Genomic DNA, 22,089 nt, shown 5'->3' with positions numbered 1-22,089 from the left:
TTCAAACAATGGATTAATTTTTCTGCGAGTACCCTCTGCCATTGGCAGACTGCCAGAATCAGGATCCACTTCTTGGGAACATGCACCTTCCTCCTAAGAACGAGTAATTGCAGTGATATCCTTCTCCTGGTAAGTAGTAATCAGTTTTTTCAGCTCCCACAGGCAATCTTTGTGACTTCAAGACAGAGAAAAGCAAATCTGAAGTCATAGCAGTTTTTTCAGGTCCTGAATCTTCAACACTCCGAAAATGTAGTTTCTTCTGCAGTTGAGGTTTAATCTTTTTACCATTAGTAGCCATAACAATTCCTTGATACTTTAAACTAAGTTTTTAAAAAAAGTTTAAACTTAAAAACAAAGAGTTAAAAACGGGTTCTTAAAAGTCTGGCCAGAGAGGTCGAGATTACACCTCACATGTCAAACTCTGGCCCGTGGGCCAAATTTGGCCCGTGATATAATTATATTTGGCCCTCAAGATTATTTCAAAAATGTATTAGAGGTGGCCCGCTGGCTGCTGCGCCAGTATAGTGCATGCACAGTAATACAACAAATCCCAGAATGCATTGGCGTCAGCCTGCTAATCGCCCCCACCTCCTCTGTTTACGTTTCAGGGTCTCACCATGGACTCTGGTTTTGGGGCCTGGCCAGTGTCAGGGGAAGCCAAGGCCGCTTCCCAGCGCCCGGAACCGGAGGCCTCGGGCCTGACCTCGCCAGGACCATTGCCCACTCCCCCTCCCTGCCACAGGTCGATCCGCGACTCACGGTGAAGGGGCCACTGATCCGCCGAGATGCCACCTTGCAGCGAGAGCCGATGCCCCCGCACTGTCGTTGTCCAACCCGATCGCCCACAAACCCCGCCCTCCCGCACACAGGCCTGAGTAAGGATTATGAACTTTAATCTCAGGATAAAACGATCTTCCAATAGTTTCATGTCACAGTGATAAATATATTCCTGGTTAAAAATGGTCCTGCACCTGGATACAAGCTCATTAGGCATAAAACTTGAAAAGTGTGTAAATCAAAGGATATCTGTACTAATGGAAAAAGGGCATGGCAAATAACCCTGCTAGAGTTCATGCCCACAATCAGTCACCCATTTGATTGTTTCAAGAATCATGTTATTCTCCCACATTCTCAATAGCCCTCAGACTTTACTATTTGACAGCACACTAGCAACATTTGACAAATCCTCTATAGAGAAATATTATTTATTGAATATTTTATTTCTCATTTGTTAATGCTTCTGGAAAGAGTTTATCCAAAACTATTATTAAACATTTATTTTAATAAGAAAAAGTTTAACATTACATATGTTGAAAGAAGAGAAAACATGCAGATGTTGTTGAAAATTTTCAATAAATATTTAGTTCGGCCCTCGACTTAGTCCAAGTTTTTAATTTTGGCCCTCCGTGAATTTAAGTTTGACACCCCTGCTCTACACCATCTTGCCCGCCCCCATTTGAACAACTTTCTGAGAAGTTCAATTCACCCAATACTCATTTTTTTTCAGATATTTGCAAATCAGGCATTTTTTTTCAATCTCAGATACCTGGTTTCCCTGGGGCATCTGATGTGAACATCGCTGATGTATTTTTTTAGTTTACAACTTTCTTGCGAAGGTTTAAAATCCATTATTTATGTAAAGTTGGTAGTTTTAAGACAAGCCCCTCCAGTTAAAAGTAAAAATGCCTGGGAACAGTATTTAGGCCTTTCATTATCAAATGAGATTAGGGATTCAGTTTTTAAGATGGCTAATATTAGATCCTGACATGGCCATTATTATGTTACAATTTAAAGTTGTACATAGGGCTCACATGTCTAAAGTTAAATGATCTCATATCTATTCAAATATAATTTCTTGTTGTGATAAATGAAAGAGGGGAGAGGCTTCTTTAATCTATATGTTCTGGACATGTCCTAGCCTTGAAAAATACTGGAGGGATGTGTTTCAAATGTTATCCCTAATCCTTAATTTAAATCTAGAGCCTAATCCTTTGGTCGCTCTTTCCAGTACAACTGGAGAGGATGATGTTCTTTTAACTCCAATCAAATGTCATACTTTGCCTTTTATCTCTCTTTTGGCCAGACATGATATATTGCTTAGATGGAAGGATGCTGCCCCACCCACCCGTGCTCAATGGCTGAGGGACATTATGCCCTGCTTAACTTCATAAAAGATTCATTACTCAATTGATAACCTAAATGCTGTAGCGACTATTCCTGAGTTATTTCTACAACTTCTAGGCATAACATAAATCCTGAATTTCAGTACTATGCTGTTTTATTCCAGGAACAAAGTACATTTCTTTTTTACCCATACTACATTAATATGGGGATGGAGTTTAGAGATACACCTATCCAAGATAAAATTATTAGATGTGCTTTTGTATTATGGATATGCTCTATGTGCCTTTATATTTTGCTGAGCTATGTAATCTGTCACTTATATTGTGCATTCCATAAATATTTTGTAATATATGTTTAATTGTTTATAACCAAAACCAATAAAAATATTTTTTAAAAAGGGTAAATAGTAAGAGAGTAGGCCCCTGTAAGGATTAGTGTGCTGATCTATATGTGGAGCAACAGGAAATGAAAGAGGTCTCATCTGTATTTACTGTGGAGAAGGACATGAAAGATGAGATAAGGAAGTGAACAGTGACATTCAGAAGCATATTGACAGAGGTGTTAGTAGTCTTAAAATGCTTAAACATAGATAAATTCCTGGGTCCTGATACTAGGACTTTGTGGGAAACAAGGAAGGTTCTTTGGCTTGGCTTCGCGGACGAAGATTTATGGAGGGGGTAAAAAGTCCACGTCAGCTGCAGGCTCGTTTGTGGCTGACCAGTCCGATGCGGGACAGGCAGACACGATTGCAGCGGTTGCAAGGGAAAATTGGTTGGTTGGGGTTGGGTGTTGGGTTTTTCCTCCTTTGCCTTTTGTCAGTGAGGTGGGCTCTGCGGTCTTCTTCAAAGGAGGTTGCTGCCCGCCAAACTGGGGAAATGTGTTTATGGTGAGAAGGGAAATATTTAAAGGGCACATAAGGTGGTGGAACAAGCTGTTGAGGAAGTAGTAAAGTTAAGTACAATTACCATATTTAAAAGACATTTGGACAGGTGCATGGATGGAAAAGATTTAATGAGTAATGTACATTGTGTAATGTACATATGGACTAAAATTCTTACTTGCTGCAGCCAAACAGGTATTTCATAATGAAAAATAAAACTATTATAATAATTATACATTAAATTAAAAAGAGATAATACAAAAGATTGAGAGATAATAAATATTCATTTAACCTAGTGGCTGTAATGGAGGATTTAGACCAGCTGATGAAAGAAGGGATGGAGTTGCATCAGAAGACATAATCTCAATTCCACTATGAGGCCCAAGATGCATATTAGTAGACACACCTAAATTCTACCATGGGGCCCAGGATGCAGTTGAATAGAAAGACATTATCTAAATTTACACTATGGGGCCCAGGGATGCATATGAATCAGTAGACATTATCCAACGTCCACCATGAGGCCAAGAGATGCAGTGGTCTTTTGTTGGTCGTAGACTATCAGGAGACCTTGAAGATAATTAAATCATTTGTTCAAAGAGATAAGATCTGAAGTAAACAACTTTTGGGTAATATAAGTCATGGTCCCACTGCTGAAGTTTGAGACTCTCCAAGAGGTGGCAACATTTCTCAGCAAGAAGAACTTCAAGATTCCAAACCGACGTCCCGGTCCGGGGAGGTGGAGAAGCTGCTACCGGTGCCCAGACAACCTACTACAAGTGTGCAGTCGTCGCCTCGCTTTGGCAGTTGGGACCAGTCCAGGCATTGATAAATATAATTGGGAAGGGCTTGCATATTGTAGTGTGAATTCAGCTTTAGATTTAGTAATAAAGACTTGTATAAACTGAACTGCTCTCGGTGTGTGTGTCTATTTTCTTTCGGTAGCTTGAACACTGTGACCAATCTAAAACGAACAAAATGAGAGGTATAAGTTTACCCAAGACAGTGGCATTACAGTAAAGCAGACAGTTCTTGTTAGTCACTCATTCATGTGACAAGGATAGGTTTAAGGGCCTGAGTGTGGTCGGAAATAAACTATCATTGAACCTAGCAGGAAGGCGAGGTTGTGACCAGGGTGATTGGGAGCATTTACAATGTTGCTTGTCTTCTGGAGGCAGGGCTTCACTTCTACCTTAATTATTCCAATCTTTCAATATTTACCTCTGTGTTTGCATTTGCATTCCAGTTTTTAAATATGTTGTTGTTCTCTTTTGCATTGCAGCAGAAGGGTATACCATAGTTCAGATCTTGTGTGAAATATAGCAGTATACTAAAGAATGTTTTCTGTATAATTTAAGACTTAAAAAGTATTTTTAATACTTTAGTAGGTCGGCCTATGATGGACCCAGATATGTTAGGTATTTTCTGCAGTCTCCGAGTTCCTGGGCAGTCGAATTCCAACACCAGGCTATAATGTAATCAGTCAGTATACTTTCCTCAGTGCACCTGTAGAGGTTTGATAGAGTATTCCACAACATGCTAAATCTCCTCGTATAAGCATTGATATGATTTCTTCATGGTTGCTTCGATATGCTGACTTCACGAGAGGTCTTCTAAAATATAGACTCCCAGGAACTCAACTGTTCTAACCTTCTCCACCTCCATCTCATTAATGTGGACTAATGTGTTGTCCCTCAGATTCCCCTTTCTAAAATCAACATAAGATCCTTGGTCTGAGGTGACGTTAAGAGCAAGATTATTGTTCTGGTGCCATGCAACCAAATTCTCAATCTCTATTATCACACATCCAGTTATTTGGCTAACAACAGTGGTATGGTCAGTGAATTTATAGATTCCATTGGTGACACAGTATGCTAACGAGTAAGTCAAGGATCAAAACTTGAAGAAGGGCTCAAGCCCAAAACATTGGTCTTTATCTTTGCTATATAAAGCACACTGCTAAATTTGTTAATTCTGCTAAATTTCTCCAGCAATGTCAAGTATCCAGTTTTTGTGGAACAAAGAGTGTCCCAGAACCCTTAATGATAGTTTTGAATGTTGAGCTGTTGTCAATGAACAACAGCCTTGTGGACCAGGTGATCCAATGCAGAATGGAGGGCCAGAAAGATGGTGTCTTCCATTGACTTGTTGCGATGATAGGCAAATCGCAGTAGGTCCAAGTCCTTCCTGAGACAGGGGGCAATCTGCTCAATAACCAACCTCTCAAAGCACTTCACCGTAAATGTCATGCCACTGGCCGATTGTCATCGAGGCACATCACCTTGCTCCTTGTAATGGAAGATTCTAACCCATGATTTTTTTTAATTTTGCAGCTTTTGCTTCTGCAAGGCTGAGAACCTGCTTGTTTTTTAGAATCAGCAGACATAAGCTAAATTCCACCGAGGGGCCAGAGATGCTGTTATCTGACAAAAGGACATCTGTGTACCAAGAACATTTAATCTTCCTGCTTGCTTTGGTCACAGACTGTCAGAGGCCTAGCCTTGATGCAAAATAAACCATTGTATTCAAAGTGATAAGCTGAAAATTATGTTATTCGATGGAAGCCTAGCATGCTAGCTTGCTCGCTTATCTTTCTTGCTGTGCTGGGAATAGGTGCTTGGGTAAGCAGTTTTTGGGTAATATAAGCCGTGGTCCCACTGCTGAAGTTTGCGATTGGCAACATCTCTCAGCAAGAAGAAGAATTTCGAGAGTCCAGCCAACGACCCGGTTGGGGGAGATGGAGAAGCTGCTACCGGCACCCTGACAACCTACTATAAGAGTGCAGTTGTTGCCTCGCTTCGGTATTTGGGACCAGTCCAAGCGTTGATAAGTATATTTGGGAAGCTTGCATATTGTAGTTTGAAATCAGCTTTTGAATTTGTAATAAAAATTTGTATAATCTGAACTGCTCTCGGTGTGTGTGTCTATTTTCTTTTGGTAGCTCAAACACTGTGACCAATCTAAAACGAACAAAATGAGAGGTATAGTTTACCCAGGACACTCCTCTTTCCCACCAGAATGACAATATGTCCTTTTGAATCAGGTGTGACCATTGTACTGAGAGGTTGAAAATGTCTGCTCTTGCCAATAGCACAGGTTTTAAGGACATGACCATGTGAGAGGGGAAATATTTAAGGAGTGCATAGAGAGGGAGGTGGGTGTGTGTTCCTAGCTGCAGAGAAAGTGGTGGAGGCAGAAAAAAAAGTATAATGTTTAAAAGACTTGGACAGGTACATGGATAGAAATGGTTTGGAGGGATACAGGCCAAGCATTGGGAAGTGGATTAGTATGAGTAAACCAAATTGGGTCGAAGGGACTGCATCACTCCAAAATCTAGATATTAAAAAAAAAGACTGCGGGAAAATTACACAGTCCTGTTTTTTTTTACCCAGGTAAAATTCCTTGCTTTAAAAAAATATGGATTGTAGGGAGGATTCCTTCACTTCCCACTCTAAGGTATCTTTCCCAATCCCAACATTTGCATTGGAGAAAGTTCCTTGCATTGTTTTACAAGTGAGATTTACTCTTTTCCAAAATACACCAATGTATGAAATGTCGCTGTTTCATGTTGGCTTTTTAAAATAAGCGAGCAATAGATCGGATGGTATGGAATGCAAGTTATGGGTTGTAAACCTTGTGCGTAATTCAAGAATGCTGCATCGGTTCGAGTTCATTTCGGCTGATAAATAATAGTGCGGTTGCAGCCTCATCTCTGGAAGTTTAAATCTTCCACTTCCTGTTGGGAAAGGTTATATTATCTATAGATATATATATAGAGATATCTAGATATCTATAGATATAATCTATAGATCTATAGATATATATAACCTTTCCCAACAGGAAGTGGAGGATTTAAACTTTATATAGATATCTATATATATATAGATATCGATATCTATAGATCTATAGATATATATAACCTTTCCCAACAGGAAGTGGAGGATTTAAACTTTATATAGATATCTATATATATATATATATATATAGATATCTATAGTTAGCGCAAAGGGTTGCTTGCAACCTCGGGAAACATACCTGCGGCGAGAGCCGAGTTCTGAATTCCCGCTCCCAGAGCTGGAGGACTGGGACTAGGGAAATAAAAGCGATGAAACGAAGTCAAGGGGCGAGACGGTCGCTCGCTCACCTGAAAGATAGACACGAAATGGCCTCAGGATGTCCAATGCTTTTTTTTCCGCCCGCGTGTAAATTTTAAGTCATGAGACTGAGCAGAATTCAACAATTGAGTCTCGACCTCCCCTCCTTTCCCCGCCCTCTACTCGGGTCAAGTCCATCTTGTTGTAGGACGGCGGGGTCGTGCATTCAGGTAAGACTTCGAGTTCAAAGTGAAACGATAGATCGATGGCAGCGACTATCGTCCTGGATTGGCAAACGTCACCCAGCCAATGGTGCATCAGAAAGACGCGGGGAAAGTTGTTTCAGATTAGCGGTTGTGTGGAAGTGAATGTGCCGCACGTTGCTAAATATTTATTACTGTTACATAAACAGAGCGAGGCCCAATCGCCTTTCTTTAAATGGAACCAGTGTTCCAACTCTTGATGAAATGGTACAGCAGTGACCGTGACCTTCCGATCAATTACCGTGATGTCGGAAAAGCAAAAAGCCTTGAAACAAAATCCGCCCTCACACTCAATACTGGAGAAAATGCAAAACTTCATGATGTGTCTTTTAATTAGACATAGAGTGAAATTTGGTGACCATTTCGCTGAAATGTTGTCTAGGTGTATAAAATCGCGGGGCGACTGTTGCAATAACAGCGCGCCATTTATCCAAATAGTGTTGAAACGACAGAGTTCGGATTCGATTGACTGTCAAAAGAATAATGTAAAGCCAGAACCTCTCTGAAAGAGACCAACTGTGAAGGGGGTTGGGTGGGGAGTCTGAGCGGTGCTCGGACCCATTGTTGCGTGAGGCATCGCTTGCTTGGTTGTACAATGTTTACCGAGCCCACCAGAGCTCTCGCTGTTCTGTCGAGTCACACCAGAAGCACCTTCTCCATTCTTTTTCTCTCTGTTTTTGGATGAGTTCAGCAGTCTCAAGTGGTCACTTCGCTTATGTTTGGTTTCAGGCAGACTGCAAAATTATAGATATACGGGGCCGAAACACTAATCAACTTGCAGTCCCATTAGGCCAAGAAATAAAGAGTAAAACTGCATAAAGAATCGTCTGCTTCGTCAATGTGGGTTCTGCGGGAGAGAGAAAAAGAGCACGAAAAAGCTTTTAAAAACCGTATGTTGAGGAACCACTTAGGTGGTTGAGGAGTGCATATTGAATTTATTGATTGCACTTCATGTATAAAATGCAGAGTTAACCGATTTTCCTTCTGTTGTTGTTGACCCACAAGGATTTTAGAATTTATTTTCCAATCATGTGTGTGTGTGGGTGTGGGTGTTCAAGCGGACGATGTTGGGAATATTAAACATGTTTCTTTATCAGGTTTAATTTTTTGAACATATTCATATTTGAGCAGATCGTGACTTATTTGCAACAGCGTTAATCAGAGCCACCGGCCGAATGGTTACCTCCAAGATGTCATTACCAAAAAAATACCTCAAATATTTAAGATCTCACAATACAATAATATTCTCTAAACAATTAAAGATGTTTCGGAATAATTTTGTTTCAATTGAAAATATTGTGAGTCAATTATATATTTTTGGTCAGTGCATTTAAAATGCCACTTTTATTATTGGGATCCTGTGCTATATTGAAAAATGTAGCGAAGCGTCTGGTTAGAATTCAAACTATATGTCATCAACTATTTTTTGGTAGATTCATCTATCATTTCAAGTATTTTTTTCATTCCCAAAATGCTATATATTTTTTAAAATAAGATTGATTTAATTGAAATAGTTTACAAAAATAACATTTCATTAAAAAAGCCAGCTGGGATTTATTGCAATGAAATCTTATGCTTCTCATGCAACAATAAAATTATTCCCGTAATTCGTGTATTTTAAAATAATTCTATTAATGGAAAAATGCAACAATTTTACCACATGAAGTAACTCAAACCCCTATTGATTAATCATCTGGCGAACCAATCCTGTTCTCCCTGACAATAGTTTGGTTACGAAGTAACCATTAACTTCGATTCCTCTGTGACCTTTTATCCGTCCATTCATCGTACTATAAATCATAACGTTTATTTTACAAATATAATTTTGGCGTTATTATGTAATTAAAATCAGCCGCGGATTTGGAAACTTGAAAGGAAATTCGGTATGTATAAACATGATTTACTGATGATGTAATAATTTCTCCCGGATAGTTTAAATAAACACATTAGAGGAAGAATTTCAGACATGCCAGATGCATATTGAAGTTGACTGGCATGAAGCAGGGTTTGAAAAGTGATGAAACATCTCACTATTTAATACATGTCTTTGCTCCCATGCCGTGTAAATTACAGGATAATAGTGTGCAGACGATAGCAGACTCTGTTTATACAATCTATTTCTTCACACAAGTTCCCATTGCTTTTTGTAGCCTTTGCTGTATGTGGTGGTTCTCTGATCCCACTGACCTCAACCATGTGTTTTCACTTTTTGTTCTGATCTCAATTCCATGACCAGCGGGGAATGAAATACAAATTGAATAGTAGCCATTCAAAGGCCAGTCTTTTCAAACTGCTTTTAAGTCCTCTTTGTCTTGTCTATGAAGCAATAGTCGAGAACTACTTTAGAGACTAATTTCCACAGCTGTTAATGTTCCTATGTTCCTCGCCATGCCAAAGAAACACCACACTTCTAGATGTATAACTGCATATAATAACACACATACACGAAATGGACTGTTACTTTCTGGAGCCGAGGCTCCAGAAGTTTGTTCCAAACTTGCTCTTTTCGCAGATTTTTATACTTCCTTTCCTTTTCTCAAGTGACATTATTGGAGAGTTAAATAATCAAATCTAACAGAAATAACCGCACACCGAATAAAACGGAATAAAGTCGGAATAAGAGTGGCGCTTAACTGTTCTATTTGTACGGGTGAAATTGTATTAAGGTACAGATGTATCCCTCTGAGCTCCCCCGTGGCACTCTGCTTTGCCTGTTATACAAGGGGCACGGTTTTGTTTATTCAGCTTCTTTCCTGGAAGGGGTAGTTTAGAGAAGTTAGAAAATTCTTTATGTTCACTGCAGGCATGCTTTTATTCTCTTCAACTCCCCCGCACACTTTCTTGCTCAGGGATTCTGCGAAGCAGTTTGACATTTTCTCGCTGCTGGGAAATATTTCTATAAGTTGCGGTTGTCGTGAGTCAGAGAAAGATTCTCGTTCCTCTCAACAGGGGGTTGTACTTTATTACCGTTCATCACAAAAACGTTAATGAACCGATTCCCATTTCAAATCTAACTATCCAATTTACCGCTAAATGCACGCCCCTCGTCGGTTTTTTGTACAACTTTCGAAAAGCAGGACATTTTTAAAACTCCTCAGCTAATAAGTTACCTGCTTTAAAGAATGTTGCGTGACAAATATGACATTATAAGAGTTAAATATCCAATATTGGAAAATGATACCGTGAATCATTTCTGGGTTCCTATTCATGTTGGAATAGGTGTGAACATGAAGGCATATAAATGATTGTAGCCGGAACTGATTAACGTGACCAATAACGAAGGTATATAATAACCGTTTAAATGTGCGGTTAATGTTTGGAAAGCCCACAGGCTTAACTTGAAACTTTCCTCTGCTTGTAAACTTCCCTTGGTTTATGTAGCCTGGTTTTCATTGATGCAGCGTTGCTCAGTTTGCTTTCGTTTAGTTTATTAGCCCAAAGGGATAGCCGAACGAAACATCTGGGATGAATATTTTGCAGTGAAGCTTCGGAGTTATCGAACAACGTTATTTAAATCTGCTGACTGAGGGCAGAACATCCTTATGAACCAGCTCACCATATAGAAAGGTATAATCGAGTGAGGGATTTGTGTAAAATAAATGATACACGCCGAAACTATATTCATTCACAGAATAAAAGTGTTGCTTTGGACACTCATGAAGGAGGTCAAGCGATAACTAGACGTGTTCTTCTGAGAAGTACCACCTTCAAATGTCAAGTTAAAGGCGCTGATGTTATTTTTTGTTTACTGGTAACAGAGATCTATCTTTTCCATATGATGAATATATGAATAAGCAAAAACTACAGAACATTCCTCGATATTATTGCCTGTCGTTTGACTACAAGAGTCCAGAATGTGTTGAATTGCATAATTGACTTCTGATCCTGAATCGAGTAAAACAACCACATTACATGTACTGATGAAAACGTGTTGATTTAAAACTTAATCAATTGTGCGGCTCCGGTAAATGTAACTAATTCATTTCAATGAGCAGGTGATTGCCTTTTTTTCCCCAGTCATGTTGTGTCAGTTTATAAACGGACACGGAACTTGCACTCAATTGTCTTTGTGTAAGCTCGTTAAATAATGTTGGTTCCCAAACGCATTAATTTATTTCTGGCGCGGAAAGGTGCAGTGGCAGATTTTCACGTTGAGTTCACAGAGGAATAAAGTACGTTTCCACAATGACCCGCAATTTGGAAGAAAAAATGCGGGTAGTTAATTTGACTGAGTTACATGTGTATTGCATGAGAAAATATTAAAAGGTGCAGAATTAGAAATTGGACAACCGTCTAATACTCATTCAGGAATAACAATGCCTGTGAGTACCACCTTCTAGCTGTATTAACCTGTAGTGCTGTTGTGGGAGTGGGAAATTATTCTCAGAATTTAAATAGACTTACCAATTAAGCATTTTGTACATGTGGTATGGAACTGTACACCATACAGGGAAATTTAAAAAAAAACAGACCTTTTGCTACAATGTTCACATTAGAAGAGTTGTGTACAAGGTCAGGTTTGGTAATCCTATACATTTGGTTTGACTGGTAAATCAGGCTGACCTATTAATCCTGACTGGAAATGCTCAGGTAAATTAAACTCAGGGAGCATGGCGGGTTCACAAACTTTCTTTCAGAATGTAGGATTAGAGCATTCAAACCTGTTTGACCATTCAATTAGATCATGGCTTATTTGTTAATTTACCTGGTTTGATCTTTGTTCTTATTGCAAAACCCAGTGCTTTTACATCTGGAATCTGAATTTGAATTTGCTCCCACAGAAGGCCAAAATGCCATCTTTCCTTGGTAAATAAAATGGGTCAAATTATTTTTTTAAAACCTTCAAAACATTGTTAAATGTCAACATTTCCATATGTGACTGATATGTTAGGTAACCTAAGATCAGAGAAAATCGGGTAAACAACAACACTTTCTGCAATTTAGGTATTTCCCCGCCTCCCAAAAATTGTTCATTTTTTGAAAATATTCCTTGACTCCTGCAAATGCAAACAACTGGCAAAATATTATTCTGCAAGGAAAATTGTATTGAAATAAAGTCATGCTGCACTGGAGAGAAAACATTGAAAACAGGCAGCATCTCTGTAAAGAGCTCTAAAAATATTTCCATCAAAAGACCTTACAATGAAACTGGGAGAAATTAGGGGTAAACACATTTAGGAGTGGCAAAAGTATTGAGGAGAAGAAAGAATGAAAGGAAAGGTGTGTAGTAAATTAGAAAGAGCAAGAGGTAATGCTAAACAGGGATGATAGGGCAAAATGAAAGAGAATGGTAAAGAAAAGCAGGTAGAAGAAAGCTTCAAATGTTAAGTCTCTAGGGAAAGGAAGAAGCAGAACAATTATCTATAATTATTGAAGAAAAATACTGTGAATGCTAGAAATTTGAAATAAAAATAAGAAAATGTATTTCCAATTGTTGAACTCTATTCCATCAGAAAGGCGATCATATGTCTCGCATTAAGATTGGGCACTGTTCACTGAGATTAACATTGAGCTGCATTGAAACAATCCAGGAGAATGAGGGCAGAGAGGCCTTGATGAGACAGAGATTGACAATTAAAGTGACATGATTATAAACTCAGGATCATGGTACCAGACTGAACAAAGCTGCAAGGTTGAGGAGATCACACAGTGAGCAGTAAATACTATATAATGGGAGCTTCAGTTTTTAATTTTAATTTATAAAAATATTTTTAAAACACCCTTGAAGGTCTGTTTGGAAAATTGGTCTTCATTGATTCACCAATAAATGTTTTTTTTCTGACATTTATCAATAATGTGGCATTTACTATTTCATTTATTTTGCTGTAAGGATGTTGTATGTAGCTTTCAAAATAGTGTCATATAGACTTTGATCAAATATATTTGCTGATGAGTGGTGTGATTGTGGTAAATAAAAGGCTGGCAGAGGTGCTTGTTTATGACTGCATGAAAGAAAACCAAGGTGCTCTTAATTGAATACTTATGGTAAAGTCAGATATAAAATTAATTTCAGTTGAGCTTTTTTTTTGAGACCGGAAGCCAATGCATATTTTGAATGGTTTTATCTTAGTAGCCTGCTTTTAAATCAGCATTGCACAAAATTAGAAACACCTCCAAAATTAATCAAATGTTAAAAGTTGAAAATTTCAAGTCTTAGTTATATTAAATTCAAATGCCAGCAAACAAAGTATTGTTTCACTTAAAATTAGTGTTAGGAGGTCTGGAAGGGAGGGGATATGAGGGGAGGAATTGCACCTTTGATATTTTCTATTTTTTTTAGATCTCAAGCACACCCAATATTTTGCAATATGAAGTTAATGCTTAGAATTGACCATCAGAGCAGACAACAAATACTTGGGCCTGCTTTCACATTCCCATTGAGAAGTTGTTCTAGACCAGAACTGGTCAATATATTTGTAAACAAACAACACAAATGCCATAGGTCCACTGGTGTTAAAGACCTGACATAATAAAAATATCATAGATTAGTATAGGAAATTCACATTGATTGATGCATGTCATTTGTTTCAAAATGGGGAAATTAACTTTATTCCCTTTGCAAATTCTGGATTTGTTACTCAAAATATGTGTAAGAAAAAAAAATCTCAAATCATATACAAATGTCACCACTGGAGTCCTCTCTGGTTACATATAGTAGATCTAAAAAGGCTGTTCACAACAACTGTAACTAATTTCCATGACCAGATGGATAGTATGGCCATCATCCAAAAAACTCTTACTCAGTGAGATAATGGTACCATCAGTTACATACTAAATCTTTTCCAGCAAGAAGGGAAGTTAATACAAACAAAAGAAAAAGCCTATTTTATGTACAATGGATAATGGGAAAATATCTAGTTACTCAGTAATTGATTTGATTCAATTTAGCTTCAACAGTCACTGTTGAAGCACTAACCGTCACTGGAGATTTGGATTCAGAAGCCCAAAATACAGTAAATTAGAAAAAAAAAACTTGAAGAAACACAGAAAATGCCAGATATCTAACTATTACACATGATATTTAATGGAATGAATGTTTTGGAGGAAAAATCTGTATGATTTTTAAAACTAAAATTATAAAGTCTACTCTTGCATTGTGTCCATCACCCAGTGGTAATATGTTTTGGAATATTACATGCAATACCCCAACATTTCAAAACAGGCAGCAAGAACTTGAACATCTGAAAGAGCTTAAAACTTTAATAGGCAGTTCATGAATGTGAGGGACACCATCAGTGAAGCTGATGGTAAGTTAACTGATGCAACAACAGAACATGATAAATTGAAAGCAATCATTAACTATTACAGGACCTCGTTTGGCCATAACACTTCTTCAGTTCTAGTCACAGGTATGTACTGGTAGATTCAATTCATTTTTTTTTAGACTACAATGTCAGGAAAAATCACTGAAAAAGTTAACATAATTACTGCCCATGTGGTCGTTCACATTTTAGACTGCAAATGACCTGAGTGCAACAGTCCCCGTGGTTGGACGTGCAGTAGAGTGGATGACCATCCACAAATTTTTACAGTATGTAAAACTCCAAAAAGTTATAAATCACGGTGCAGGATTGACTCCAAATTCCTGCTCATTCCTTTTGAGACTGCCCGTGTGGATTGTGCAGTCTAACAACCACATATTATCATACACACGCAAGATAGAGAAAAAACCTTTCCTTTGTTTATTCAAAGAGCCACCCCAAGAAATCCAGCATCATTATTAAAACAAGAAAGATAAGCAAAAAGAATGTCCCTTCAGTGACATTGAGAGACCATGGAACTCTAAAATAAAAATTGATGGTGATACAAACTCTGAAAAAAAAACGTCTGGAGGAAAATAAGCTTTTCAACCATCAACAGCAAAATTGCAAAAAGCAGTACACAATTCTATATTATGAAGTTTTCATTTCTTATTATTTGTGCAAAACAACTCCAAATCATTTGGCAGATGTACTGTTGCAGCAAAACATATGAAGGAAAGTAACCCAAACCACACACATAGAAACAGTTAAGTCCTCACAATATGTATCGAGATAGACAACTATCCACAAGAGTAGCAAGTATTGTTTTACTAGTGGGATGACTTTAGGCTTTTTTTTAATATAGAGGGAGATAACATCATGTTTCAATTGGCCATCAATTGAAAAAGTTAAGAACACAAAAGAAAAACTTGTAAAATCACACAAGCAAAATATCCATCTTTTGGGGGTTCAACCAGCTTTCCCAATCGACTTTGATACATCAAACCTACTCAGAATGACATAATAATGATAGATGCTGTGCCAAAAGGAATAAAGATAGGATGAGTATGTAGAAGCTAATTTAATTGAAAGTGTATAGCCACAAATCCTTGGATGAGCAAATTCGTTTTGTGGGGCTCAAGTTGTGGGGTTCAAAGAGGCGACAAAGGGCAAATTAAAACTAAACAATTGAACATTTTAAAGTGTGGCACAGGGAGATGCTCAGCAAAGCGCAGGACAGAATTTTTTTTTAGCAGAGCTTCCGATATGCTGACGTCGAGTGAGAGAAAATGAGAGATCTGCCAGCGGAGTTTTGCAATGACTGAGGCAGAAGTAACAAAGGAATGTAGCAGCAGGTGGTGAAAAGCAGCGACAACATTCCCACCCCGAACCAAGTTCACTCTAGTGCAAGGGTCTTCATCGGCCATTACTCTATTGCAACGGAATTCCAAAGTCTTCTGAAGCACATCTTTTCCACAGTGGCCCATATCCTCAGCCCCTCTTGTTTGATTCGCCGCGTCTCGACCTCACCGTGCGCGGAGATGTTTTACTTGACAGAGCAAGTTGCTTATTCCCGGTTACTAAGTGATATTTTCGTTTTCATACCAAGGGCCCAGTTCGGTCGGAGACAATAGACAAGGGGTTTTCTTAAGCTCGTTGGAGTAAAATTGCCAAGTAATTGTTGAAGCTGAATTGTTTCTATTGAATAATTATACATCGTTGGCCCCGAGCAGCAAAAGGAGAGAGAGAGAGAGAGAGAAATCTCGACCGGCCACTTTGTGGTTTGCTTAGTTTATGGGGGGAAAGCAACAACACATTGAAGAGATTCCGTTCACTCCTTTTTAGCAGGTGGTTCCAATATTTAACCAGCCGCCTTGATGCAATTAAAGGAAACTAAGAGCCAATATAATAAACAAATTTTAATGTAGTTTTGAGGCTGAAAGCTCGTCGCGAAAGGGCCTAGTTAGATCATTCGGTCTTTATGCAGGGAACGGCGAGTTTGGAAATCATCAGGGAGTTTTTACGACTGTGTAAAAGCATTAGCAAGTTCTGAAGTCGTGTTGGTAACCGCCTTTATAATGATCTAAAGAGGCTGGCTGTTGATAGGAGCATTCGAGGTATGTATCTGTTTGCATTGACTTTATGGTCTTGTTTGCTGACTGTAATGTTTCATGCAGAACATCAGTCAAGCAGTTGATTATGTGGGCGAGGATTTACTACAATTAAATAGAGTTAATCAGTAAACGGACTGCATTAGTCACCTTGTTTATGTCTCTTTATTGATGATACCCCCACATGTCAACATCCGAACATTGATCGTTGAAAGAAGTTTCACTGTGCAAATACTGTCCCGCGATTGTACGAAATGTAACACTCATTCCAGCTCACTGGTTGGCAATTTCACGGCTTTGTTTTAACCTGGGAGTGAATTTTTGATGCATTTATTAAAAAAGTATTAACACAGAGGCTGCTCCACGGTTGGGTATCGAACGAAGCGTTAGGTTTATCTGTTAAATAACAAATAAGATGTAAATGAAGTAACAGAATGATATCCATGGACGCTGATTCCGGTTGATGGAGCATTTCCTGATTTTTTAGTTAAATATTAACTCTTTCTGTCGAGATATTATTCCGTTTCCTCATTCACACCAGGATAGAAAGAAAATACAATATAACAACGACTGGCATTTTGAACCTCAGCGAAATTTGTTCAGCAACTAATATATCCCCCAGTCGACGTTTAAATGAATATTTTCAGAGGTTGAGGTGTGCAAATTAGTTGTTTCTGGTCGCTGTCGAACGTGTGCGAAATATGTGAGTCTCAGTCGGGAATCATATATGGATATTCATGACACGATGTGTTAAGGAAACATAGATTCGTACAAAACACTACTACATTACGAATCAATGTAGCTGCAGGAGAATTTGTACTTTTGTTAGAACAAAAGACAAAGGAAGAAAAACCCAACCCCAACCCATCAATTTTCCCTTGCCACCGCTGCAACTGCCTACCATCAGGCATTAGACTTGTCAGTCACCAAGGAGCCTGTGGACACACCCTTCCATAAATCTTAAGAAAGAAGAGATGTTGAGCCACCTAACAATACAATCTATCTTGATTCAAGCTTTATCGTGAAATAGAGGCTCTAGCATTATACATTTTCTGTATGTTCTAGCATTATCACTTCCAAACTTCAATTGGAGACATTGATGTTTAATTTGAACAGGTTAATGGAATGTATGTACATTAAAAGAAAGTTATAAAATTGTATGGGCTCTCTCTGTGCGCACATGCACACAGACAAACGACGCCCCAGATCTCTTGACCAAGTTGCAATCATCCTCTGGGTTCTATCCATTTTGTAAGAGTGCGACAATGAGCGAGACGTCTTGTGTGGTCCTGGATACAGGCCGAAATCATCTGAAAAGCATTGATAGTCCTATCACCCTTCGTGGTAAAACCGATGGACCACCTGCATAAGAGCAACTCGGAGCAGACAACTTTCGGTTTGCCAACGTTTGCTGGATGGTATATCATTTTTAAACTAAAACAAAAACTCAGTGGTTACACACAGAATAGTTGGAGGAAATTAGTGAATGGTCATCCTGAACTCTTCAAGCAAGCTGGTGATTAAATTAACTAGCCCAACTAAACTACACTTGGCAAAAGGACATGTCTCCAGCACCTTGAAGTTCTTGCCCGGGTCCTTCTTTTTGCAATGTTTCCTATTATTTGCTTGAGGCTGGTGATCATTTTCCATGAATGCCATTTCCAGCAGGGGTTGCTTTAGCGCAGGAGGGCTTGCCCAGGAAAACGTTCAAAGAACCTTGGATGGAGGTCTCCAGCATCAAGGATCCGGATGAATGGGAAGGTTTGGGGAAGTCCGCAGGCATATGAAGCATTAAACAGAATAGATCCAGCTTTGCAGTCCACGTTTAAATCTATTTAGTGAAGACAGGAAAGGTTTATAGGCACATTGGCCAAGTGCAGGCAAATGGGACTAACTCAGCTAGGCAACCTGGCTGGCATGAACAAGTGGGGAAAAAGGGCCTGTTTCAAGATTTAACATTTCTTTATTTATTATGTAATAATACAGAACATGTAATATTAAACAAAATTGCCTTCTGCCTGCTGTAAGGCAGACAAGGAGTCAATGCTGTATGTGAGTGCCATCCACTCCAGATGGAGACAGTTGAAGGGCTGGATGTTGTGGATGGTCTGGCATGCTACTGGATCAAGCATCTTGAAAGTCAGTCTCAGAAACAACAAAGCACATCTTGATCTCCTTAGATCTGGTCTGAAATTACCAAGTCTTCCCACTGAATCGTATGACTGCTCTTCAACATAGAAATTCATGTAACTGTGTCCCTTTCAACAACAACCCTGATGAATCATCTGTAGGTCAAATGTTGACAATACTGAACCATGTTAGGAATCCACTTGGAACCTGACCAATATTAGCTGATCTGGAGACCTTTTAACTTGAAGCCTAATATTTATCCTAATGAAGTCAGAGTGAGAGTTGAAAACTAACAATCCGCTCTGGGCACTCTAAGAAGAGAAATGATTCCCCAATTGCAGGCTCAAAGATATCATTTCCAATGCCATGATAAAATCCTTTATGTCAACTAAAAGATAAAAACCTTACCTTAATATCAAATTAAACATCAAAGAGGCAAACAGAATTCCAGATTGGTCAACAATATAAGAAGGAAATTTGTTCCATCTACTCCATACTAAGTTCCTTTTTTAGTGTTTATCCAAAAGGTATTTACCAGTGTCCTTTAGAATCTACTCTGCCATTTCAGACCCTAACTACGCACCATCTAAAAAAAATCCTCATCTCAGTTTTGGTTCTTTTATCATCTTCATTTTCCCCCCTGCTTTTTCACCACTCAACCAAAGCGAACAACTTTTCTTATCTATTTTACCTTTTAAACAGTTCTCTCAAAACTCACCACAACATCCTCTATGCCAAAGAGAATGACCCCAAATTATCTAGTCTAGATGCATAAAGTTGCATTTGAATCTACAATGGAATCATTTTGGTAAATACTTCCTGCACCCTCTTCAACTATTCATAACTTTCACAGCACACAGAATTGTATATAATGCACCAGTTGTGACTGGACTAGTGTTTTCTGAATGCTCATCAGATGTCTCTTGCTCCTGACCTCTGCTTCTATTTATAAAGCCTAGGATCCTGTTAGCCTTTTCAACCACTTTCTCAATCTGAAGGAACTTAGTAGTGAGGAAATTGTGGTAAATCTGAAAGCAAAATTAAAGCAAATGCAATAAAAAAAAAAGAAGAGACATTCAGTGCATAAGATTGCATGTACTGTAGCTTCAACTTATGACCATAATGATCAATAATAATTTAATGAGAAACTCAAATGCAGTGACAAGGAACATGCAGTCACAAATTACTGCTTCTCATCCATCTACACTCTTGAAGGAAATGGAGACTTATATGAAAGATCAAGTTTCTAGGAACAGTGGGAAAGAAATTAGACAGAATAAAATTAATCATGTATATAGTTATAAAAGGACCACAGTGGATAGGTAATTTATCATCTAAAAGTTTGTCCGAAGTCTGAAGCAAAATATGACCAAATTTAATAAAGTTTTGTTTGTTAGTTCATTAGATTTAGAAAAATTGTTAGCAATTGGAAAATATCCAATTATCTTATTTCCTGAACATTTTCAAAAAATTCTCTGAAGGTTCTGTCAAATCATCTTGAGAAAGTTTAGTAACTTAAATGCATTAAAATAAAACCAGAATTGTACATTAAATTGTAAGTAATTGTGTCCCTGTGAAATATTCGTGTGAAGAAAAAGTTAGGTCATTAAATACCTGAATCAAAAGACAATTGTGGATAAGTGGAAATATTAAAAGTGAAACTCAGACACAAAATGAGAGCAGTGATGAAATGTTTATCAAGTAAAGAATTTGCAGATATGAAAACTAATCCCCTGAACAATGGTGAAAAGAGCAAATAAAAATGATAATCTGTGAATCAAAATAATTTATATCAATTGATCTGACCTGATCTATACATCTAACCGCCTAATCAAAAAATACTAATTTTCATGAGCTGCTACATTGATTCGTAATATTGAAGGAAAGAAGAACAGTGAAAGAAATAATTCATTTTACCTTTTTCCTTTTAAAAATATTTATATTGAGTTTAACATTGCAATCCATATACAAGATATTAATAAAGCAAGGCAAAATAATAACATATACACAACAAAATTAAATGCACAATATACAAATTTTAAATTCCATCCCTTATTATTAAATATAATTGTCTATTAAAATAATTATGGATATAAATCAGTTAAATTCTATTATAACAAATCACATTAAACCAAAATAAAATCTAAAAAAAGGGTTATTATCCAGGATAATCATAATTAAACCCTACAACTAATACTAATCTAACACCTCTCTCTAATCAAGGTTACAAGAAAAACACAAAGATGGATCAAGTTGCAACTTCCAGAAGACACATGGATCAGAACTAGAGCACCCAGATCGCCTTAAACTGCCCAATTATGACAGTATTCTTTAAATGGGCCCCAAACCTTTTCAAACTGTAACTTTTTATCTTTAATATTATACCTAATTTTCTCTGAGCTTAGATATAACATTACATCATGTAACCATTGTGCATGAGTCGGTGAGAGTTCATGCTTCCCTTTTATTAACACTGCTCACCTGGCTATCAACGTGCTAAAAGGTAAAACTTTCTCTTGAGATGCTAATAAAAGTTTATCTGGTTCATGTGAAAAACCAAACAGGGCAATTAAAGGGCCATGGATCTAATTTAATCTTAAAAATCATTGACAAAAATGAAAAATATTCTTCCAATATCTTCCTAATTTAGGACACTCCCAAAACATATGAATCAGTGAGGCTTCAAAAATTTTACACTTTTCACAAAATGGATCAACATCTGCATTGAAATGGGATCATTTAAATTTAGACGTATGTAATCTGTGCATCACCTTAAATTGTAATAAACAGTGCCTTGCACAAAATGAAGAAAGTGCATAGGAAGTAGGAACAGGAGTAGGCCAAAAATGGCCCATCGAGCCTGCTCCGCCATTCAGTTCGATCATGGCTGATCTAATTTATGACCTAACTCCACCTACCTGCCTTCTCCCCATATCCCCTATTTCCACTATCGTGTAAAAATTTATCTAACCGAATTTTAAATATGTTTAATGAAGCAGCCTCAACCACTTCCCTGGATAGAGAATTCCAAACATTTACTACTCTCTGGGAAAAACTATTTTTCTTCATCTCTGTCCTAAACCTACTCCCCCGAATCTTGAGACTGTGTCCTCTCGTTTTAGTTTCCCCGGCCAGCTCAAAAAGCCTTCCTACATCTATCCTATCCATACCCTTCATAATCCTATATGTTTCTATAAGATCTCCTCTCTTTCTTCTGAACTCGAGCGAATACAATCCTAGACGATT

The sequence above is a fragment of the Narcine bancroftii genome, chromosome 1, assembly GCF_036971445.1.
Source record: "Narcine bancroftii isolate sNarBan1 chromosome 1, sNarBan1.hap1, whole genome shotgun sequence".
NCBI classification, from domain to species: Eukaryota; Metazoa; Chordata; class Chondrichthyes; order Torpediniformes; family Narcinidae; genus Narcine; species Narcine bancroftii.
Note: the sequence above shows the minus strand (reverse complement) of the source record.